The sequence below is a fragment of the Coregonus clupeaformis genome, chromosome 34 (genome assembly GCF_020615455.1).
Source record: "Coregonus clupeaformis isolate EN_2021a chromosome 34, ASM2061545v1, whole genome shotgun sequence".
Taxonomy (NCBI): Eukaryota; Metazoa; Chordata; class Actinopteri; order Salmoniformes; family Salmonidae; genus Coregonus; species Coregonus clupeaformis.
In genome coordinates, this window is record NC_059225.1 from 24,131,966 (window position 1) to 24,152,486 (window position 20,521).

Genomic DNA, 20,521 nt, shown 5'->3' on the forward strand with positions numbered 1-20,521 from the left:
TAAATCGCAGACTGTCGGCCACACTTGATAACTTGAAAACTGGCACTTGAAACTAGCATAGGCAACAGCTACCCAGACGGAAAACAGTGACGCACATAACACACAGCACCCCTTCTACGGACGTGTGGGTGGAGGGTTCTTGAAATGTATCATCCAGTCAAAATCTTGCTCTTGGGAGCCAGTGGGCCATTCAAACCGTTTTTGCAATACAAGATTTTCCAGACCTCCAAGGGACGCGTGACAACGACATGATTTTGGAGGTATGGCAACGTGAGACGAACGAGACGATAACTGACTAAATAGGCCCAGAAAAAACTATAACTAATCTACAATTATTTATAATTTGGGTTGACGGAGAGTAAATTATCTCTGTGACTAAAATCGAACTAGTAAGTGGACTGGGAATAGTTTTTGGAGAGATTGAGATCTTTTCAGTATTATTTGCAGTCTGGCAGCAACACATCATTGATGCAAATAAGGCACACGCCATGGCTACTCTCTGGTGGTTAAAGCTCCTGGTAGACTTATCATGTCGATTCAAACAAGACCGAATGCAACGTTATCAAGAGAGAAGACAGCGTTTGCACAAGTTGACGGGGAAAAATACTACCGACCTCAAGAGACATCTGAAAACACGTCATCCAAATATATACACTCAGGAATGCTAATAACAGATTGATAACGCTAGCTAGTAATTTGCTGTAACCTATTACCTAGTACTTATGACACAACTTTGATTACAATGTAGCTACAGTAGCCTATGTCAACGGGCAGGGCTCCAGACTGCGACCATTAACTCGCATTTTGCGGCCCTGTGACTTAGCGTGCGAGGAAAATGTGTAATTGGTAGGTGTGTGAGCTGAACATTTAAGAGGCTACATGGTCATCTCACTCAAAAGTTTCAAAACGTCCTAGTTTTTGGATAGCTAAAAACAAAATTTGGTCAAACAGTAAAGTGCATTATCCTCATGATTCCTGTAATGAAAGTGTCTGCCCAGCCCCTGGGCCTGTTCTGCTGGGGCCTGCTGCTATAATGAGCAGGTCTCTTGATGTTCACTCCGGATGAGAGAAAAAAGGCTTCTGATTGTATATAGCATTTCCAAATCCTATTGCGGGAAATGCATTTTAATTAACTACCATTGTTCTCAGCTTTCTGTGGGTATACATACATCCCTTAATATTGAGCTCAACAGCAACTATTTTAAAGGCTTTAAAATATGAAGCGTGTGAAATGCACAATTCTATAGGGTAGCAGATACAGTGGGGAGAACAAGTATTTGATACACTGCCGATTTTGCAGGTTTTCCTACTTACAAAGCATGTAGAGGTCTGTAATTTTTATCATAGGTACACTTCAACTGTGAGAGACGGAATCTAAAACAAAAATCCAGAAAATCACATTGTATGATTTTTAAGTAATTAATTTGCATTTTATTGCATGACATAAGTATTTGATACATCAGAAAAGCAGAAATTAATATTTGGTACAGAAACCTTTGTTTGCAATTACAGAGATCATACGTTTCCTGTAGGTCTTGGCCATGTTTGCACACACTGCAGCAGGGATTTTGGCCCACTCCTCCATACAGACCTTCTCCAGATCCTTCAGGTTTCGGGGCTGTCGCTGGGCAATACAGACTTTCAGCTCCCTCCAAAGATTTTCTATTGGGTTCAGGTCTGGAGACTGGCTAGGCTACTCCAGGACCTTGAGATGCTTCTTACGGAGGCACTCCTTAGTTGCCCTGGCTGTGTGTTTTGGGTTGTTGTCATGCTGGAAGACCCAGCCACAACCCATCTTCAATACTCTTACTGAGGGAAGGAGGTTGTTGGCCAAGATCTCGCGATACATGGCCCCATCCATCCTCCCCTCAATACGGTGCAGTCGTCCTGTCCCCTTTGCAGAAAAGCATCCCCAAAGAATGATGTTTTCACCTCCATGCTTCACAGTTGGGATGGTGTTCTTGGGGTTGTACTCATCCTTCTTCTTCCTCCAAACACGACGAGTGGAGTTTAGACCAAAAAGCTCTATTTTTGTCTCATCAGACCACATGACCGTCTCCCATTCCTCCTCTGGATCATCCAGATGGTCATTGGCAAACTTCAGACGGGCCTGGACATGCATTGGCTTGAGCAGGGGGACCTTGCGTGCGCTGCAGGATTTAAATCCATGACGGCGTAGTGTGTTAATAATGGTTTTCTTTGAGACTGTGGTCCCAGCTCTCTTCAGGTCATTGACCAGGTCCTGCCGTGTAGTTCTGGGCTGATCCCTCACCTTCCTCATGATCATTGATGCCCCACGAGGTGAGATCTTGCATGGAGCCCCAGACCGAGGGTGATTGACCGTCATCTTGAACTTCTTCCATTTTCTAATAATTGCGCCAACAGTTGTTGCCTTCTCACCAAGCTCCTTGCCTATTGTCCTGTAGCCCATCCCAGCCTTGTGCAGGTCTACAATTTTATCCCTGATGTCCTTACACAGCTCTCTGGTCTTGGCCATTGTGGAGAGGTTGGAGTCTGTTTGATTGAGTGTGTGGACAGGTGTCTTTTATACAGGTAACGAGTTCAAACAGGTGCAGTTAATACAGGTAATGAGTGGAGAACAGGAGGGCTTCTTAAATAAAAACTAACAGGTCTGTGAGAGCTGGAATTCTTACTGGTTGGTAGGTGATCAAATACTTATGTCATGCAATAAAATGCAAATTAATTACTTAAAAATCATACAATGTGATTTTCTGGATTTTTGTTTTAGATTCCGTCTCTCACCGTTGAAGTGTACCTATGATAAAAATTACAGACCTCTACATGCTTTGTAAGTTGGAAAACCTGCAAAATCGGCAGTGTATCAAATACTTGTTCTCCCCACTGTATGTGGACACCTGTTCGTCGAACATCTCATTCCAAAATCATGGGCATTAATATGGAGTTGGTCCCCTGTTTGCTGCTAAAACAGCCTCTACTCTTCTGGGAAAGCTTTCCACTACATGTTGAAACATTGCTGCGGGGACTTGCTTCCATTCAGCCACAAGAGCATTAGTGAGGTGGGGCACTGATGTTGGGCGATTAGGCCTGGCTCGCAGTCGGTGTTCCAATTCATCCCAAAGGTGTTTGATGGGGTTGAAGTCAGGGCTCTGTGCAGGCCAGTCAAGTTCTTCCTCACTGATCTGAACAAACAATTTCTGTATGGACCTGTCTTTGTGCACAGGGGCATTTTCATGCTGAAACAGGAAAGGGCCTTCCCCAAACTGTTGCCACAAAGTTGGAAACACAGAATTTTCTAGAATGTAATTGTATACTGTAGCGATTTTATTTATCTTCACTAGAACTAAGGGGCCTAGCCTGAACAATGAAAAACAGCTCTTACCATTATTCCTCCCCCAACAAACTTTGGCACTATGCATTGGGGCAGGTAGTGTTCTCCTGGCATCCGCCAAACCCAGATTTGTCCGTCGGACTGCAAGATGGTGAAGCGTGATTCATCACTCCATAGAACGCGTTTCCACTGCTCCAGAGTCCAATGGCGGCGAGATTTGCACCACTCCAGCCGACGCTTGGCATTGCGAAATGTGATCTTAGGATTGTGTGCGGCTGCTCGGCCATGGAAACCCATTTCATGAAGCTCCTGACGAACAGTTCTTGTGCTGACGTTGCTTCCAGAGGCAGTTTAGAACTTGGTAGTGAGTGTTGCAACCAAGGACAGACGAAATTTGACAAGCTGACTTGTTGGAAAGGTGGCATCCTATGACGGTGCTACGTTGAAAGTCACTGAGCTCTTCTGTACGTGCCATTCTACTGCCAATGCTCGATTTTGTACACCTGTCAGCAGCGGGTGTGGCTGAAATTGCAGAATAGTATACATACCAGGCACGTGCACAGATAGGGCTCTACCCATTTGCCCTTTCAGTCTCCAAAGTCCATTTTCAGTGGTGGTATAATTTCCACAATTTTTTGTCGTTGTTGTTATGAACCCACTGCCCACAAGATGTCGTTAAATTCTCATCTATACTTCAGAACCAAAAAGATTAGTGACCAGAAGGAACTTGTTTCATTTCAAAAACAGAGTAGGCCTACGTTTAGTAATCTACTACTGACTCATCTTTGCCAGAACAATAGGCTACCTGGCGATTTGATTGATAATTTTCATATTTCAGATAGGCCTAGCTTGGGTGGCTACTGGCTATATATCTAAAGATAATTAGCTGTAACATCACACTGCCTTTAATATTATGGCATGAAGATGTAACACATCTGGCAAGTTTTTTACGATATTTATGAGGAAGAACAGGGCTACCCTGCTGGCAACAAGCACTCTGCAGGCAGACTGTCCTCCAAAGCGACTGTGGGTGCAGACAGAGCATGCTTTCCATCCAATCCGGCAACCTCCGTGAAGCCATGTGATTTTGCTTGCTCTGGACTCCAGTAAAGTGACATGATATATCACTATTTGATATTGTTTGCTAAATTGAATGACTTTCAGCTCCAAATGCAGGTGTAAAAGGCTGTTTGTATTGCATTTTGAAAACGCATCACTGTTTTTGGCTGTAATGACAGGCTACATTTGCTCATTGAGCGTTCATGTTCGTGTGTGCACACGTGCATGTGCGTGCGCAGGGGTCGCAAGTTTTGAACCATTCCTTTTTGGGGGTCAACATGTTTGAAAACCACTGGGATACATAATAGTGCCATCAAATGGTGTTGGGTTGGATATAGTAATGGTATGCTACAGTATTTCTTACAATCTTTTATTTTTACTGGAATTGTGTTGGTCATTGTTAATAAGTGCAGCATTTATTCCAGTCTAAAGTAGTTTTGCAAAGTACTTTACTCATCAGATTGAGCTGCTTTCCCCCTCTTCTTGTAATAATTCCCCAACGAGTCTGTGACTGCCATTGCGGGATTCTTTTTTTGGGGGGGTGGCCTTTTTTCTGTTTGAGCACGGTCCTGATACATACCACAGCCTTTACAACATTAAAGTCCAAGCCATGCATCACAATGCTTTTCCTAATCATTATACTATTTGATATGTTTCTAATCATATGAACATCAAAGCTGGGCCAAAACCATAGAAACAGGTTGGTGTGGAGATTAATGTCTTTGTCAATGTTTACTATGTCCTCTGGTGTGCTATTAACTGACGCAACAGCAGGCAGTAGAAACAGACCAGGCACTGGCACGACAACGCTGTGTGTGGGATGGCTGTGATGCTGCCGCTGTGGCAATGAGTTGGAAAAATATAAAATATTGAATGCAATGCCCATAAAGACATGGGAAACGACCAAATAGAGATTTGGATAGAACAGGGCTGTGCCCCACATGGCACCCTATAGGCCCTGGACAAAAGTAGTGCACTACATAGGGATGCCTTTTGGGACATATCCTGGGTCCAAAACAGGTCAATATTTGTTTTTTTATCAGTTAATTCGTCTCAATGTAAAGCTGGAAAAGTGACTAATAGATCATATGGGATCTACGAGACATGAAGGTGTTTTTTCATGGAGGGATGGATTTCTGTGATAATAAATAAATAAATGGATGTAATAAATAAGTAAAAGGATTCCGGTCTGGTTTCTCTAGCTCAGCCAGGTCAGTCAGAGATTCCGTCTGACCAGAGAGTTGTTGTGTCCCTGTGGGGCCGGATAAACTCCTTGTAACAGACCGTTACAGAACAGACCAGCTGTAGACGCCTCAGGCAAACATCTCCCTACTCACCTCAGGACCTCCAGACTATCTGAACTAGGGCAAAACTTTCCACCAAACCAGCCACAGATGCATCAAATCTGACAGAGTGAGGACAGAAGCAGTTCTAATACGACTCTGGTTTCTCTTCTTTGCGCACAACCCTGCGTGGGGGGAGATTTTCTGGGGTTGTGTTCCTCTCTCTACTCTCTCTAACCTCTCTCTCACTATCCTTTTCTTTGGACAGACCAGGAGGCAGCAATGGTAACAGTGGTTGGCGCTGTCTCTCTGGTCCAGAGGACAAGGCCAGAATCACCGGAAGGACTGGGGAAGACGGAAAGTTAACAGTGGCCAGAACTGACTCCCCAGTCCATGGACCACCCGGACCCCCCCAGCATCCAGAACCAACACTGGACCTCTGCCTGACGAGGAGACGATGTATTGAAGGCCTTGAGGCAAGTAGAGTGCTGCCGTGGGGTGCCATACTCCCTCTACCCTTGGCCTGCAGCCGTCCTCCCCTGCCTCAGGCCACCACCGACCAGACCAGGACCTGCTGACCACTGGCGTAACACAGTTTCTCTGGACCCCCGCAAGGTCAGAGTTTGCCCCCCCATAAAAAAAAAAAAAAAATCAAAATATTTTATAAAATGTGCCCGCCAGACATCCATTCACAAACGGATCGCTATCCATGGTGCTGAAATATCTGAAATTTCGACATGTGGCTGCATGCCTAATAGATCTGTGGTGCAAGGGCATGTATAGCTTTGCTTTACCTAATGGATAAATGTTTATTGGTATTCCTATTTGGTCATCATTTTTCTCATGTTAAGCATAACATTTCAGAAGCTATACATGGTGTCGCAATGCTGCCATTTTTAGACTGCTGGATGGTGGCAATAACGTAATTACTTGTTCAGTAATTCAAGTTGAAGATTTAAACATTGCACATTGTAAAATGTATTTTTGATGCAACAGCATACTAATCAGCTATCAATTGATTTTTAAAAATAATATACATCTGTCCTGTAAAGGCTACCTGAACCTGCATGACATGAGCCATCCTCGCGCTCTCTCCCAGCTTGGATAGAAAGATGTTGTGCGTAAAACCAGTCTATTAATGCTAAATAATACAGTCAGTCCTATTTATAAATGTAATCCAAAAATTACACATCAAATAGCCTAACAATGAGGAAAAAAGTAGTTGGCTTGATTCAGCCACTAGTTATTGTTGAACTCAGCAGGTTTTGTCTGGCCTACACAAATGGTATTCAGTATTCAAGGTACACTATATACACAACAGTCTGTGGACACCCCTTCAAATTAGTGGATTCGGCTATTTCAGCCACACCCGTTGCTGACAGGTGTATAAAATCGAGCAAACTGCCATGCAATCTCCATAGACAAACGTTGGCAGTAGAATAGTCTTACTGAAGAGCTCAGTGACTTTAAATGTCATAGGATGCCACGTTTATAACAAGTCAGTTTGTAAAATGTCTGCCCTGCCAAAGCTACCCCGGTCAACTGTAAGTGGAAACATCTAGGAGCAACAACGGCTCAGCTGCAAAGTGGTAGGCCACACAAGCTCACAGAATGGTTGCTGGTATTTTGGCCCATTCCTCCATGCAGATCTCCTCTAGAGCAGTGATGTTTTGGGGCTGTCGCTGGGCAACACGGACTTTCAACTCCCTCCAAAGATTTTCTATGGGGTTGAGATCTGGAGACTGGCTAGGCCACTCCAGGACCTTGAAATGCTTCTTACGAAGCCACTCCTTCATTGCCCGGGCGGTGTGTTTGGGATCATTGTCATGCTGAAAGACACAGCCACGTTTCATCTTCAATGCCCTTGCTGATGGAAGGAGGTTTTCACTCAAAATCTCACAATACATGTCCCCATTCATTCTTTCCTTTACACGGATCAGTCGTCCTGGTCCCTTTGCAGAAAAACAGCCCCAAAGCATGATGTTTCCACCCCCATGCTTCACAGTAGGTATGGTGTTCTTTGGATGCAACTCAGCATTCTTTGTCCTCCAAACACGACGAGTTGAGTTTTTACCAAAAAGTTCTATTTTGGTTTCATCTGACCATATGACATTCTCCCAATCCTCTTCTGGATCATCCAAATGCACTCTAGCAAACTTCAGACGGGCCTGGACATGTACTGGCTTAAGCAGGGGGACACGTCTGGCACTGCAGGATTTGAGTCCCTGGCGGCGTAGTGTGTTACTGATGGTAGGCTTTGTTACTTTGGTCCCAGGTCTCTGCAGGTCATTCACTAGGTCCCCCCGTGTGGTTCTGGGATTTTTGATCACCGGCCTTGTGATCATTTTGACCCCACGGGGTGAGATCTTGCATGGAGCCCCAGATCGAGGGAGATTATCAGTGGTCTTGTATGTCTTCCATTTCCCAATAATTGCTCCCACAGTTGATTTCTTAAAACCAAGCTGCTTACCTATTGCAGATTCAGTCTTCCCAGCCTGGTGCAGGTCTACAATTTTGTTTATGGTGTCCTTTGACAGCTCTTTGGTCTTGGCCATAGTGGAGTTTGGAGTGTGACTGTTTGAGGTTGTGGACAGGTGTATTTTATACTGATAACAAGTTCAAACAGGTGCCATTAATACAGGTAACGAGTGGAGGACAGAGGAGCCTCTTAAAGACGAAGTTACAGGTCTGTGAGAGACATAAATCTTGCTTGTTTGTAGGTGACCAAATACTTATTTTCCACCATAATTTGCAAATAAATTCATTAAAAATCCTACAATGTGATTTTCTGGATTTTTTTTCCTCAATTTGTCTGTCATAGTTGACGTGTACCTATGATGAAAATTACAGGCCTCTCTCATCTTTTTAAGTGGGAGACTTGCACATTTGGTGGCTGACTAAATACTTTTTTTCCCACTCCTTACTAGTGACCTTAATTCATCAATCAAGAACAAGGGTGGAGTGAAAACCCACAGACACTCGGCCCTCCGTGGAATAGGTTTGAAATATTTACATTTTACATTTGAGTAATTTAGCAGACGCTCTTATCCAGAGCGACTTACAGTTAGTGAGTGCATACATTTTCATACTAATATGTGCTCTTAAGCCCTCAAACTCTGGACCTCGAAGCCAGTTCCACTGCGTTTTGTCATCATTGCCCTCTAATCAGGGACAGATTTAGACCTGGGACACCAGGTGGGTGCAATTAATTATCAGGTAGACTAGATAACCAGCAGGCTACGGACCTCATAGGGTAAGAGTTGAATACCCCTGCTCTAGAGTCTAGACCAGTGTTTCCCAACTCCAGTCCTCTAGTACCCCCAAAGAGTACACATTTTCGCTGTGGCCCCGAACAAGCACAACTCATTCAACTCATCGAGGCATTGATGTTTAGTTGAAAAGTTGAATCAGGTGTGCTTGTCTGGGGCTACAATAAAAATGTGTACTTTGACGATTCTATCCGCCAATCCGCCATACAGGGCTGAGTATGTTTATATATATTTAAATGTGTATCAACACGCCCACAGGATCAGACTAAGCATTTTAATGGCAAAAGGAGGCTCAGGGAAATAAATGATACAAAATATATATTTGGGGTTATTTTCATGAAATAAACACACACCTTGATTTATTATGCATACAGTGATTATTTAACAATATAATTAAAAATAATACATGTGGGCTTTAAGAGCTAAAGCCATAATACAGCAAAGCATTACATATGAACACATTTCTGATCCTGCAGTAAATCCATTGTTAAGGAAATTATACCAAATTAAGCTGGATTTGCAGGTCTCTGTGAGTATAAGGGTGCAAATAGAATAACAAAATGTTAAACCCATAATAATTTTGGAGAATAATACCTTGTGTTGATATAAACTGTTGAAAACAGCAGCTAATCACTTTGTGAATCAATAAATAATATGCCATTTAGCAGACGCTTTTATCCAAAGCGACTTACAGTCATTCGTGCATACATTTTTGTGTATGGGTGGTCCCGGGGATCAAACCCACTACCCTGGCGCTGTGCTCTACCAGCTGAGCTACAGAAGACCATACCTTGGATCAAAGCAGTTCCGGAGGGTGATAAATGTGATTGGTCCATAATTAAACACTTTTGTTTGATTGAGACCGAGAAGGGCAAACCACCCTCCGCTTCCTAGTATATTAGTTGCTAATATACAGTCTCTGGACAATAAACTATGCAAGCTTATAGCACATAATTCCTACCAGAGATATACGAAATATTGTAAAGTAGTCAGTTTTACTGAGACTTTGCTAACGGGGGAGGTGCTTGATACAGCTATACAGCCTGTGGGATTTCCGCACATTACGTGGAAAGGAAAAAATAACTTTGCTGAAAAAAACAAAGGCGGCGGAGTATGTTTTCATGATCAACAACTCATGGTGTGATTGTAGCTCCACCTTACTTGACAACCTGGACCACTCCAATTTGCATACAACATCAACATTCCAAGGAGGACGCAATCACACTACACACTGCCCAACTAATATAATGGCACCGGAGGGGATGGCTGCCGTTTTACGGGCTCCTAACCAACTGTGCTATTTTGTTATTTTGTTTGCATTGTTTGTATCTCATTTGGTACATAATATTGCTGCTACCGTCTCTTATGACCGAAAAGAGCTTCTGGACACCAGAACAGCAATTACTCACCTCGAACTGGACGAATATTTTTTCTTTAATGAGTCCGACGAGAAGAATATACTGCTTTGTCAAGAAAAGGCCCAAATCCCCGTCATCAGCGTGAAGAAAATACGGAGAAAAAGGATGAGGAGGGCGGGATGCCTTGTAAGAATTAGCCGACGAGTAGGTAAACCACCACTACCCTCAGTATTATTGGCCAATGTGCAATCATTGGAAAATAATCTGGGCGATCAACGATTAAACTGCCTCTTCCATAAATCCTATTAGCCAATATTCAATCATTTGAAAACAAATTGGATGACCTAAGACTAAGGTCATCCTACCAACGGGACATAAAAAACAGTAATATCTTATGTTTCACCGAGACGTGGCTGAACGACGACACGGATAATATAGAGCTGGCTGGCTTCTCAGTGCATCGGCAGGACAGAGCAGCTACGTCTGGTAAGACGAGGGGCGGGGGTGTGTGTCTATTTGTCAATAACTGCTGGTGCGCGATGTCTAATATTAAAGAAGTCTCAAGGTATTTCTCGCCTGAGGTAGAATAACTCATGATAAGCTGTAGACCACTATATTATTTGTAGCCGTCTATTTACCACCACAAACCGATGCTGGCCCTAAGACCGCACTCAATGAGCTGTATAAGGCCATAAGCAAACAAGAAAATGCTCATCCAGAAGCGGTTCTCCTAGTGCCGGGGAACTTTAATGCAGGCAAACTTAAATCTGTTTTACCTAATTTCTACCAGCATGTGAAACCAGAGGAAAAACAAACTCTAGACCACATTTACTCCACACACAGAGACGCACACAAAGCTCTCCCTCGCCCTCCATTTGACAAATCTGACCATAATTATATCCTCCTGATTCCTGCTTACAAGCAAAAATTAAAACAGGAAGTACCTGTGACTCTCTCAATATGGAATTGGTCAGATGACGCGGATGCTACGCTACAGGACTGTTTGCGAGCACAGACTGGAATATGTTCCGGGATTCATCCAATGGCATTGAGGAGTATCAGTCACCGGCTTCATCAATAAGTGCATCGACGATGTCGTCCCCACAGTGACCGTACGTACATTTCCCAACCAGAAGCCATGGATTACAGGCAACATCCGCACTGAGCTAAAGGCTAGTGCTGCCACTTTCAAGGAGCGGGACACTAATCCGGACGCTTATAAGAAATCCTGCTATGCCCTCAGGCGAACCATCAAACAGGCAAAGCGTCAATACAGGACTAACATTGAATCCTATTACACTGGCAATGACGCTCGTCGGATGTGGCAGGGCTTGAAAACTATTACGGAATACAAAGGGAAACCCAGCCGCGAGCTGCCCAATGACGCAAGCCTACCAGACGAGCTAAATGCCTTTTACGCTCGCTTCGAGGCAAGCAACACTGACGCATGCATGAGAGTACCAGGTGTTCCGGACGACTGTGTGATCATGCTCTCCGTAGCCGATGTGAGCAAGACCTTTAAAAAGGTCAACATTCACAAAGTCACGGGGCCAGACGGATTACCTGGACGTGTACTCAAAGCATGCGCGGACCAAATGGCAAGTGTCTTCACTTACATTTTCAATTTCAATCTCTCCCCTGACAGAGTCTGTAATACTTACATGTTTCAAACAGACCACAATAGCTCCTGTGCCCAAGAAAGCGAAGGTAACCTGCCTAAATGATTACTGCCCGTAACACTCACGTCAGTAGCCATGTAGTGCTTTGAAAGGCTGGTCATGGCTCACATCAACACCATCATGCTGGAAACCCTAGACCCACTCCAATTCACATAACGCCCTAACAGATCCACAGATTATGCAATCTCAATCGCCCTCCACACTGCCCTTTCCCACCTGGACAAAAGGAACACCTATGTGAGAATGCTGCTCATTGACTACGGTTCAGCGTGCAACACCATAGTGTCCATACAGCTCAGCACTAAGCTAAGGACTGTGGGACTAAACACCTCCCTCTGCAACTGGATCCTGGACTTCCTGACGGGTCGCCCCCAGGTGGTAAGAGTAGGAAACAACACATCTGCCACACTGATCCTCAACACTGGGGTCCCTCAGGGGTGCGTGCTAAGTCCCCTCCTGTACTCCCTGTTCATCCACGACTGCGTGGCCAAGCACGACTCCATCACCATCATTAAGTTTGCTGACGACACAACAGTGGTAGGCCTGATCACCGACAACAATGAGACAGCCTATAGGGAGGAGGTCAGAGACATGGCAGAGTGGTACCAGGACAAGAACCTCTCCTTTAAAGTGAGCAAGACAAAGGAGCTGATCGTGGACTATAGGAAAAGGAGGGCCGATCAGGCTCCCATTAATATCGACAGGGCTGAAGTGGAGCGGGTCGAGAGTTTCAAGTTCCTTGGTACACACATCACCAACGAACTATCATGGTCCAAACACACCAAGACAGTTGTGAAGAGGGCACGACAACAATTTTTCCCCCTCAGGAGACTGAAAAGATTTGGCATGGGTCCCCAGCTCCTCAAAATGTTATTCAGCTGCACCATCGAGAGCATCCTGACCGGTTGCATCACTGCCTGGTATGGCAACTGCTCTGCATGTGACCATATGGCGCTACAGAGGGTAGTGCGTATGGCCCAGTACATCACTGGGGCCAAGCTTCCTAACATCCAGGACCTATATACAAGGCGGTTTCAGAGGAAGGCCCAAAGAATTGTCAAAGACTCCAGTTACCCAAGTCATAGACTGTTCTCTCTGCTACTGCACGGCAAGCGGTACCAGAGCGCCAAGTCTAGGACCAAAAGGCTCTTTAACAGCTTCTACCCCCAAGCCATAAGACTGCTGAACAATTAATGAAATGGCCACCCGGACTATTTACAATGACCCCCCCCCTCACACACTTTGTTTTTACGCTGCTGCTACTCGCTGTTTATTAACTATGCACAGTCACTTTACAAATTACCTGGACTAACCTGTACCCCCGCACATTAACTCGGTACCGGTGCCCCCTGTATATGGCCTCGTTATTGTTATATAATTTTATTGTGTTACATTTGGATATTCTTTAGTTTTTTTTACTTTAGTTTATTTAGTAAATATTTTTTAAACTCTGTTTCTTGAACTGCATTGTTGGTTAACGGCTTGTAAGTAAGCATTTCACGGTAAGGTCTACACCTGTTATATTCGGCGCATTGTGACAAACAAAATTTGATTTGATCCCATCTGGACAAGAGGAACACCTATGTGAGAATGCTGTTCATCGACTACAGCTCAGCGTTCAACACCATAGTCCCCTCCAAGCTTCACGCTAAGCTCAAGGCCCTGGATTTGAGGACCTCCCTCTTCAACTGGATCCTGGACTTCCTGACAAGCAGACCCCAGGTGGCGAGGGTAGGCAAGAACACCTCGGCCACGCTTACCCTGAACACAGGAGCCACCCATGGCGGCGTGCTCAGCCTCCTGCTGTACTCCCTGTATGCCCATGACTGCGTGGCCATGCATGACTCCAACACCATCACTAAGTTTGCTGATGACATGACGGTGGAGAGCCTGATTGTCGACGGTGAGGAGACAGCCTAGAGGGAGGAGGTTAGAGCCCTGGGTATATTTATCAATATTGTGTAGAAACTATTCTAAAATACTACTTACGAACGGAATTTAGAATGTTCTTACTCATAGAAAAAGGGTTATTTATCAAACATTCCTACGAGTGTCATACGGATTCCGGTAAGAGATAACCATTAATAAATACCAATTGTTCATTAAGTTTGCAGAGGACACGACGGTGGTGAGCCTGATTGGTGACGGCGAGGCAACAGCCTACAGGGAGGAGGTTAGAGCCCTGGGGCCTCTTTTATCAATATTGCGTAGAAACCATTCTAAAATACTACTTACGAACTGAATTTAGAATGTTTGTACGTATAAAAAAAGTGTGATTCTTCAAACATTCCTACGAGCCGTCATACGCATACCGGTAGGAGATCAATAGCAATTGTTCTCAGCCCTTTATTTATTATCCCTTTAAAGTCTGTGGGGAATATACAATGCCATACCATGAAATACAACGGCACAGCCAAAACAAGCTATGAAAAAAACATGTTTCAGAGACTTACCAAATTTTTTTGTTTTGCTTGCTCAGTTGTGGCTTGACCATTAAAAATAAAAACATAACTACAAAGAGTGGACCATTAGAATAATTCAAGTCACTTTAGCAATTGCAAGTTTCCTTGAAATTAGTAGGCAACACTCACCAACAAGCCATCCTTCCTCAACAGCTCCTGCCTGTAGGCATTTGGCCAACATTGCTGTTCTGCAGAAGGAACGAGTTGTGCGTTCCACCTGGCCACCTTGCCACCACATGCAGCAGCATCTTTTAAGCATCATATAACCTATCACCTGTTCACATAGTTGAATTAATGTTGGGACCTGGCATCTTTTCACTCCCTCCTCTCTACATTTTCTTCCTCTGTTTCTGCTGCTAAAGCCACTTTCTACCACTCTAAATTCCAAGCATCTGCCTCCAACCCTAGGAAGCTCTTTGCCACCATCTCCTCCTTGCTGAATCCTCCTCCTCCTCCCCCTCCCCCTCCCCCTCCCCCCCCCCTCCCCCTCCTCCTCCCTCCCCCTCCTCCTCCCTCTCTGTGGATGACTTCGTCAACCATTTTGAAAAGAAGGTTGACGACATCCGATCCTCGTTTGTTAAGTCAAATGACACCGCTGGTCCTGCTCACACTGCCCTATCCTATGCTTTAACTTCTTTCTCCCCTCTCTCTCCAGATGAAATCTTGCGACTTGTGACGGCCGGCCGCCCAAAAACCTGCCCGCTTGACCCTATCCCCTCCTCTCTTCTCCAGACCATTTCCAGAGACCTTCTACCTTACCTCACCTCGCTCATCAACTCATCCTTGACCGCTGGCTATGTCCCTTCCGTCTTCAAGAGAGCGAGAGTTGCACCCCTTCTCAAAAAACCTACACTCGATCCCTCCGATGTCAACAACTACAGACCAGTATCCCTTCTTTCTTTTCTCTCCAAAAGTCTTGAGCGTGCCGTCTTTAGCCAACTCTCTTGCTATCTCTCTCAGAATGACCCTCTTGATCCAAACCAGTCAGGTTTCAAGACTGGTCATTCAACTGAGACTGCTCTTATCTGTGTCACGGAGGCTCTCCACACTGCTAAAGCTCTGCTCTCGTCCTTCTAGACCTATCTGCTGCCTTTGATACTGTGAACCATCAGATCCTCCTCTCCACCCTCTCCGAGTTGGGCATCTCCGGCGCTGCTCACTCTTGGATTGCATCCTACCTGACAGGTCGCTCCTACCAGATGGTGTGGCGAGAATTTGTTTCCGCACCACGTGCTCTCACCACTGGTGTCTCCCAGGGCTCAGTTCTAGGCCCTCTCCTATTCTCACTATATACCAAGTCACTTGGCTCTGTCATATCCTCACATGGCCTCTCCTATCATTGCTACGCAGACGACACACAATTAATCTTCTCCTTTCCCCCTTCTGATAACCAGGTGGTGAATCGCATATCTGCATGTCTGGCAGACATATCAGTGTGGATGACGGATCACCACCTCAAGCTGAACCTCGGCAAGACGGAGCTGCTCTTCCTCCCGGGGAAGGACTGCCCGTTTCATGATCTCGCCATCACGGTTGACAACTCTGTTGTGTCCTCCTCCCAGAGTGCAAAGAGCCTTGGTGTGACCCTGGACAACACCCTGTCGTTCTTCGCTAACATCAAGGCGGTGACCCGATCCTGTAGGTTCATGCTCTACAACATTCGCAGAGTACGACCCTGCCTTACACAGGAAGCGGCACAGGTCCTAATCCAGGCACTTGTCATCTCCCGTCTGGATTATTGCAACTCGCTGTTGGCTGGGCTCCCTGCCTGTGCCATTAAACCCCTACAACTCATCCAGAACGCCGCAGCCCGTCTGGTGTTCAACCTTCCCAAGTTCTTTCACGTCACCCCGCTCCTCCGCACACTCCACTGGCTTCCAGTTGAAGCTCGCATCTGCTACAAGACCATGGTGCGTGTTTACGGAGCTGTGAGGGGAACGGCACCTCCGTACCTTCAGGCTCTGATCAGTCCCTACACCCAAACGAGGGCATTGTGTTCATCCACCTCTTGCCTGTTGGCCCCACTACCTCTGCAGAAGCACAGTTCCTGCTCATCCCAGCCAAAACTGTTCGCTGCTCTGGCACCCCAATGGTGGAACAAGCTCCCTCACGACACCAGGACAGCGGAGTCACTCACCACCTTCCGGAGACACTTGAAACCCCACCTCTTTAAAGAATACCTGGGATAGGATAAAGTAATCCTTCTATCCCCCCTTACCCCACCCCAAAGAAAAATAAAATACAATTGTAAAGTGGTTGTCCCACTGGCTATCATAAGGTGAATGCACCAATTTGTAAGTCGCTCTGGATAAGAGCGTCTGCTAAATGACGAAAATGAAATGTAAATGGGATGCTGCTTTTATGGTGAAGTGGGTGCCGTCTATTGCTCCGTTCGTATTTGGGAACCCATTGATGGCATCATGGCAAAGATACTGCTCTTGACTTCAACCTGTTGTGCCATAGTGTATGGCTGTAATTTAACAAATTACAGTACTTTATGTGGATTATTATTGTAACAAATGCACTGATGTGGTCAAATTATATCATATAACCTGTCAAGATATGTTGCGTGTGACTCGTTTCAGGAAACTAGGCATTTCAGTCCTTCAGAGGAGAGCCATTTGAAAGTCAATTATTTTTTTTATAACAAACTTGTATGCCATCTGTAAATACGAATAAAGTTGTTAAATTATGAGCGTAGCTGGTTTAGCCACAGAAAAAGACAGGAACCTTCCCGCTAGCCATGATTGGCTGAGATAATGGGTGGGCTGGAAATGCCGAGAGATGAGTTAGGATTGGTCTGCCATGTAGCACGCTTCTGTCTATAACATGAGCTGGTCAGTATGTGTAGGTAATCCTTTCTAACGCTGCTTTTTTTAACGATATCACATAGTAGAACTAAAAAAGTGTTGCTCTCCACTTTCTGGAGGACTGAGTTTTGAAATCAGTGGAATGCCCGATGGAGTTAGAGTATGTGGATAGAGGAGTGGGAGGCCCTGGTGCACAACTGAGCAAGAGGACAAATACATTAGAGTGTCTAGTTTGAGAAACAGACGTCTCACAGGTCCTCAACTGGCAGCTTCATTAAATAGTACCCGCAAAACACCAGTCTCATTGTCAACAGTGTAGATGCGACTCCGGGATGCTGACCTTCTAGGCAGAGTTGCAAAGAAAAGCCATATCTCAGACTGCCCATCATCTTTTATTTTTATTGGCCAGTCTGAGATATGGCTTTTTCTTTGCAACTCTGCCTAGGTCAGCATCCCGGAGTCGCCTCTTCACTGTTGATGTTGAGACTGTGTTTTGCGGGTACTATTTAATGAAGCTGCCAGTTGAGGACCTGTGAGGTGCCTGTTTCTCAAACTAGACACTAATGTATTTGTCCTCTTGCTCAGTTGTGCACCGGGGCCTCCCACTCCTCTTTCTATTCTGGTTAGAGCCAGTTTGCGCTGTTTTGTGAAGGGAGTAGTACATAGCGTTGTACGAGATCTTCAGTTTCTTGGCAATTTCTCGCATGGAATAGCCTTCATTTCTCAGAACAAGAATAGACTGACGAGTTTCAGAAGAAAGTTATTTGTTTCAGGCCTTTTTGAGCCTGTAATCGAACACACAATTGCTGATGCTCCAGATACTCAACTAGTCTCAAGAAGGCCAGTTTTATTGCTTCTTTAATCAGCACAACAGTTTTCAGTTTTAATGATCAATTAGCCTTTTAAAATGATAAACTTGGATGAGCAAACACAACGTGCCATTGGAACACAGGACTGATGGCTGTTGATAATGGGCCTCTCTACGTCTATGTAGATATTACATTAAAATTCAGCTGTTTCCAGCTACAATAGCCATTTACAACATTAACAATGTCTACACTGTATTTCTGATGTTATTTTAACGGACAAAAAAATTGCTTTTCTTTCAGAAATAAGGACATTTCTAAGAGACCCCAAACTTTTGAACGATAGTGTCACACCCTGGCTCTGGGGACTCTTAATTGTTGAGCCAGGGTGTGGATTTCCTATGTTTAGTTGTTCTATGTTTTCATTCTAGATCGTTTAGATCTATGTTGGCCAGGGTGGTTCCCAATCAGAGGCAGCTCTAGCTCGTTGTCTCTGATTGGGAACCATACTTAGGCAGCCTGTTTTCACTAGTCATTGTGGGATCTTGTTCCGTATGGTTTGGTGTATAACCTAGGACTTCACGTATCGTTTTGTTGTTTTTGTTCGTGTTGTGTACACTTTAATAAAGTATGTACGCCTATCACGCTGCGCCTTGGTCCGCTTCTGTCAACGATCGTGACAGGTAGTGTATAGATATTGTGGATGGATTTATTGCACCCGTTATTGAGATGGTTGTGCCAATTCATTAGGTTTAGGTTGTCTTGTTAACTTTATGCTCCCTACCTTGCAATCAGTCTGAATGCAAAAGGTGGGTGATGAACTATTCCAAATATTTTGCTGGATTTCAACGCGAATTAGACAACACCCTGAATGCCATCATCGTTTGATAAAATGGCCTGATGTGGTGTGCAAATCAAAGATTCAATATTGCTGTGATGTGGCTAAAACAGATCATCAAAGATGTCCTTCTGGTTTTTGAACACATGTATGCTCACATACAAGTTTATGTAACTCTAGATAAAAGCTGAGCAAACGTAAATGCAATGACCTAGTCTTTGTCACTAATAAACACAATAATGGGTGGAAATTCTAATGTCTGTCCATCTAAAGGCACCCTGGAATATATGCAAATGTCTGCAAATATTTGCATTTATGCCAGTGTGCCTTTAGAGTGAACGTTATAATTAACACCCATGACGGTGTTTGCTAGTGAAAGAGAGATGGTTGTATTCAATTCCTATCGGACTTCTAGCCTTTACCAAGTGAGTGCCTAAGAGAAAATGTTATCCTTAAAATGTAACCCTAAACTATTACGTATCTTAATGCTATAATAACAGCCTAGTTTTACCTTAACACAGTGGTCTGAAACTCCTCACTTGCAGGACACCACAGGCAAATCACATTACGCTGGCTTGCAAAGTCATAAGTAATCCCCATTGGATTCAAGCCAGAGTTCAGATATCCAACAATTGGCACTTTTAAATCACCTACAACCTGCATTACAAATGACTTCTAAGGTTGGGTGATTTGGACAAAGCAGACTATCTAAACCATTTAAACTGTAAAAACCATTACATTTACATTTTAGTCATTTAGCAGACGCTCTTATCCAGAGCGACTTACAGTTAGTGAGTGCATACATTTTCATACCATCTCAGTAAGGGTGCAAGAAGTCCAACTTCTAAAGGATTGGACAAGTTTCGAAAGATGTATGTTGTTTATCTTTGTATAGCATATGATCAATCAATCAAAATCACAGATTTTAAAATGAACAATTCCATTTGTTTTTACCTGAAATTGGGCATTCTGGGAAATATGATAATGTGGGTGCATACATTTTACAGAGTAAAAATGACACAATCATGTTATTTTAACTCCTGAATTAATAAAGATCTCATTTATTTAATGGAGAGTGGAAATCCACTCTACCTTTAGTGTTTTTTGCTTTATGTAGACAGACACATGTCATGAAAGGTGGAGACATGACTTGAACCCTGGTCTCCAATGGGGAAGCACACATCTGCTTGTTGCGTTCCACACATGACCACAGCTCTGCACAATCCTCTAATTTCTATCATGAATCTTATTTCGAACTATGCGTTTAAGCGATTGACAACATAATGTGTAAATTTTACATAAACGGCTTTGTTTGAATATTAAAAATGTGCAGCAAATTTGTTTTAGGTGTTTCCCAATCTTTTTTCTTTTTTTTGCGATCGCTGTAATTGTTTTTAAAGCATGGTGCTTTGTTTCCGACAATGTGCCAAACCAATTATTGGAAAATAAAACTGTATAACGCAATAATGAATAATACAGTAGTCACTACCGAGTGGAATTGAGTATTTTGCACTTTCAGCATTATTTCATGCTGTTCATATTAAGCAACTTTAACTTGATGATATTCACTAATTGGATGGATTATATTTAGGATAATGTTTTATATCTTTATGATTATATGTTTTAATATGAAAAGCAACTTATTAT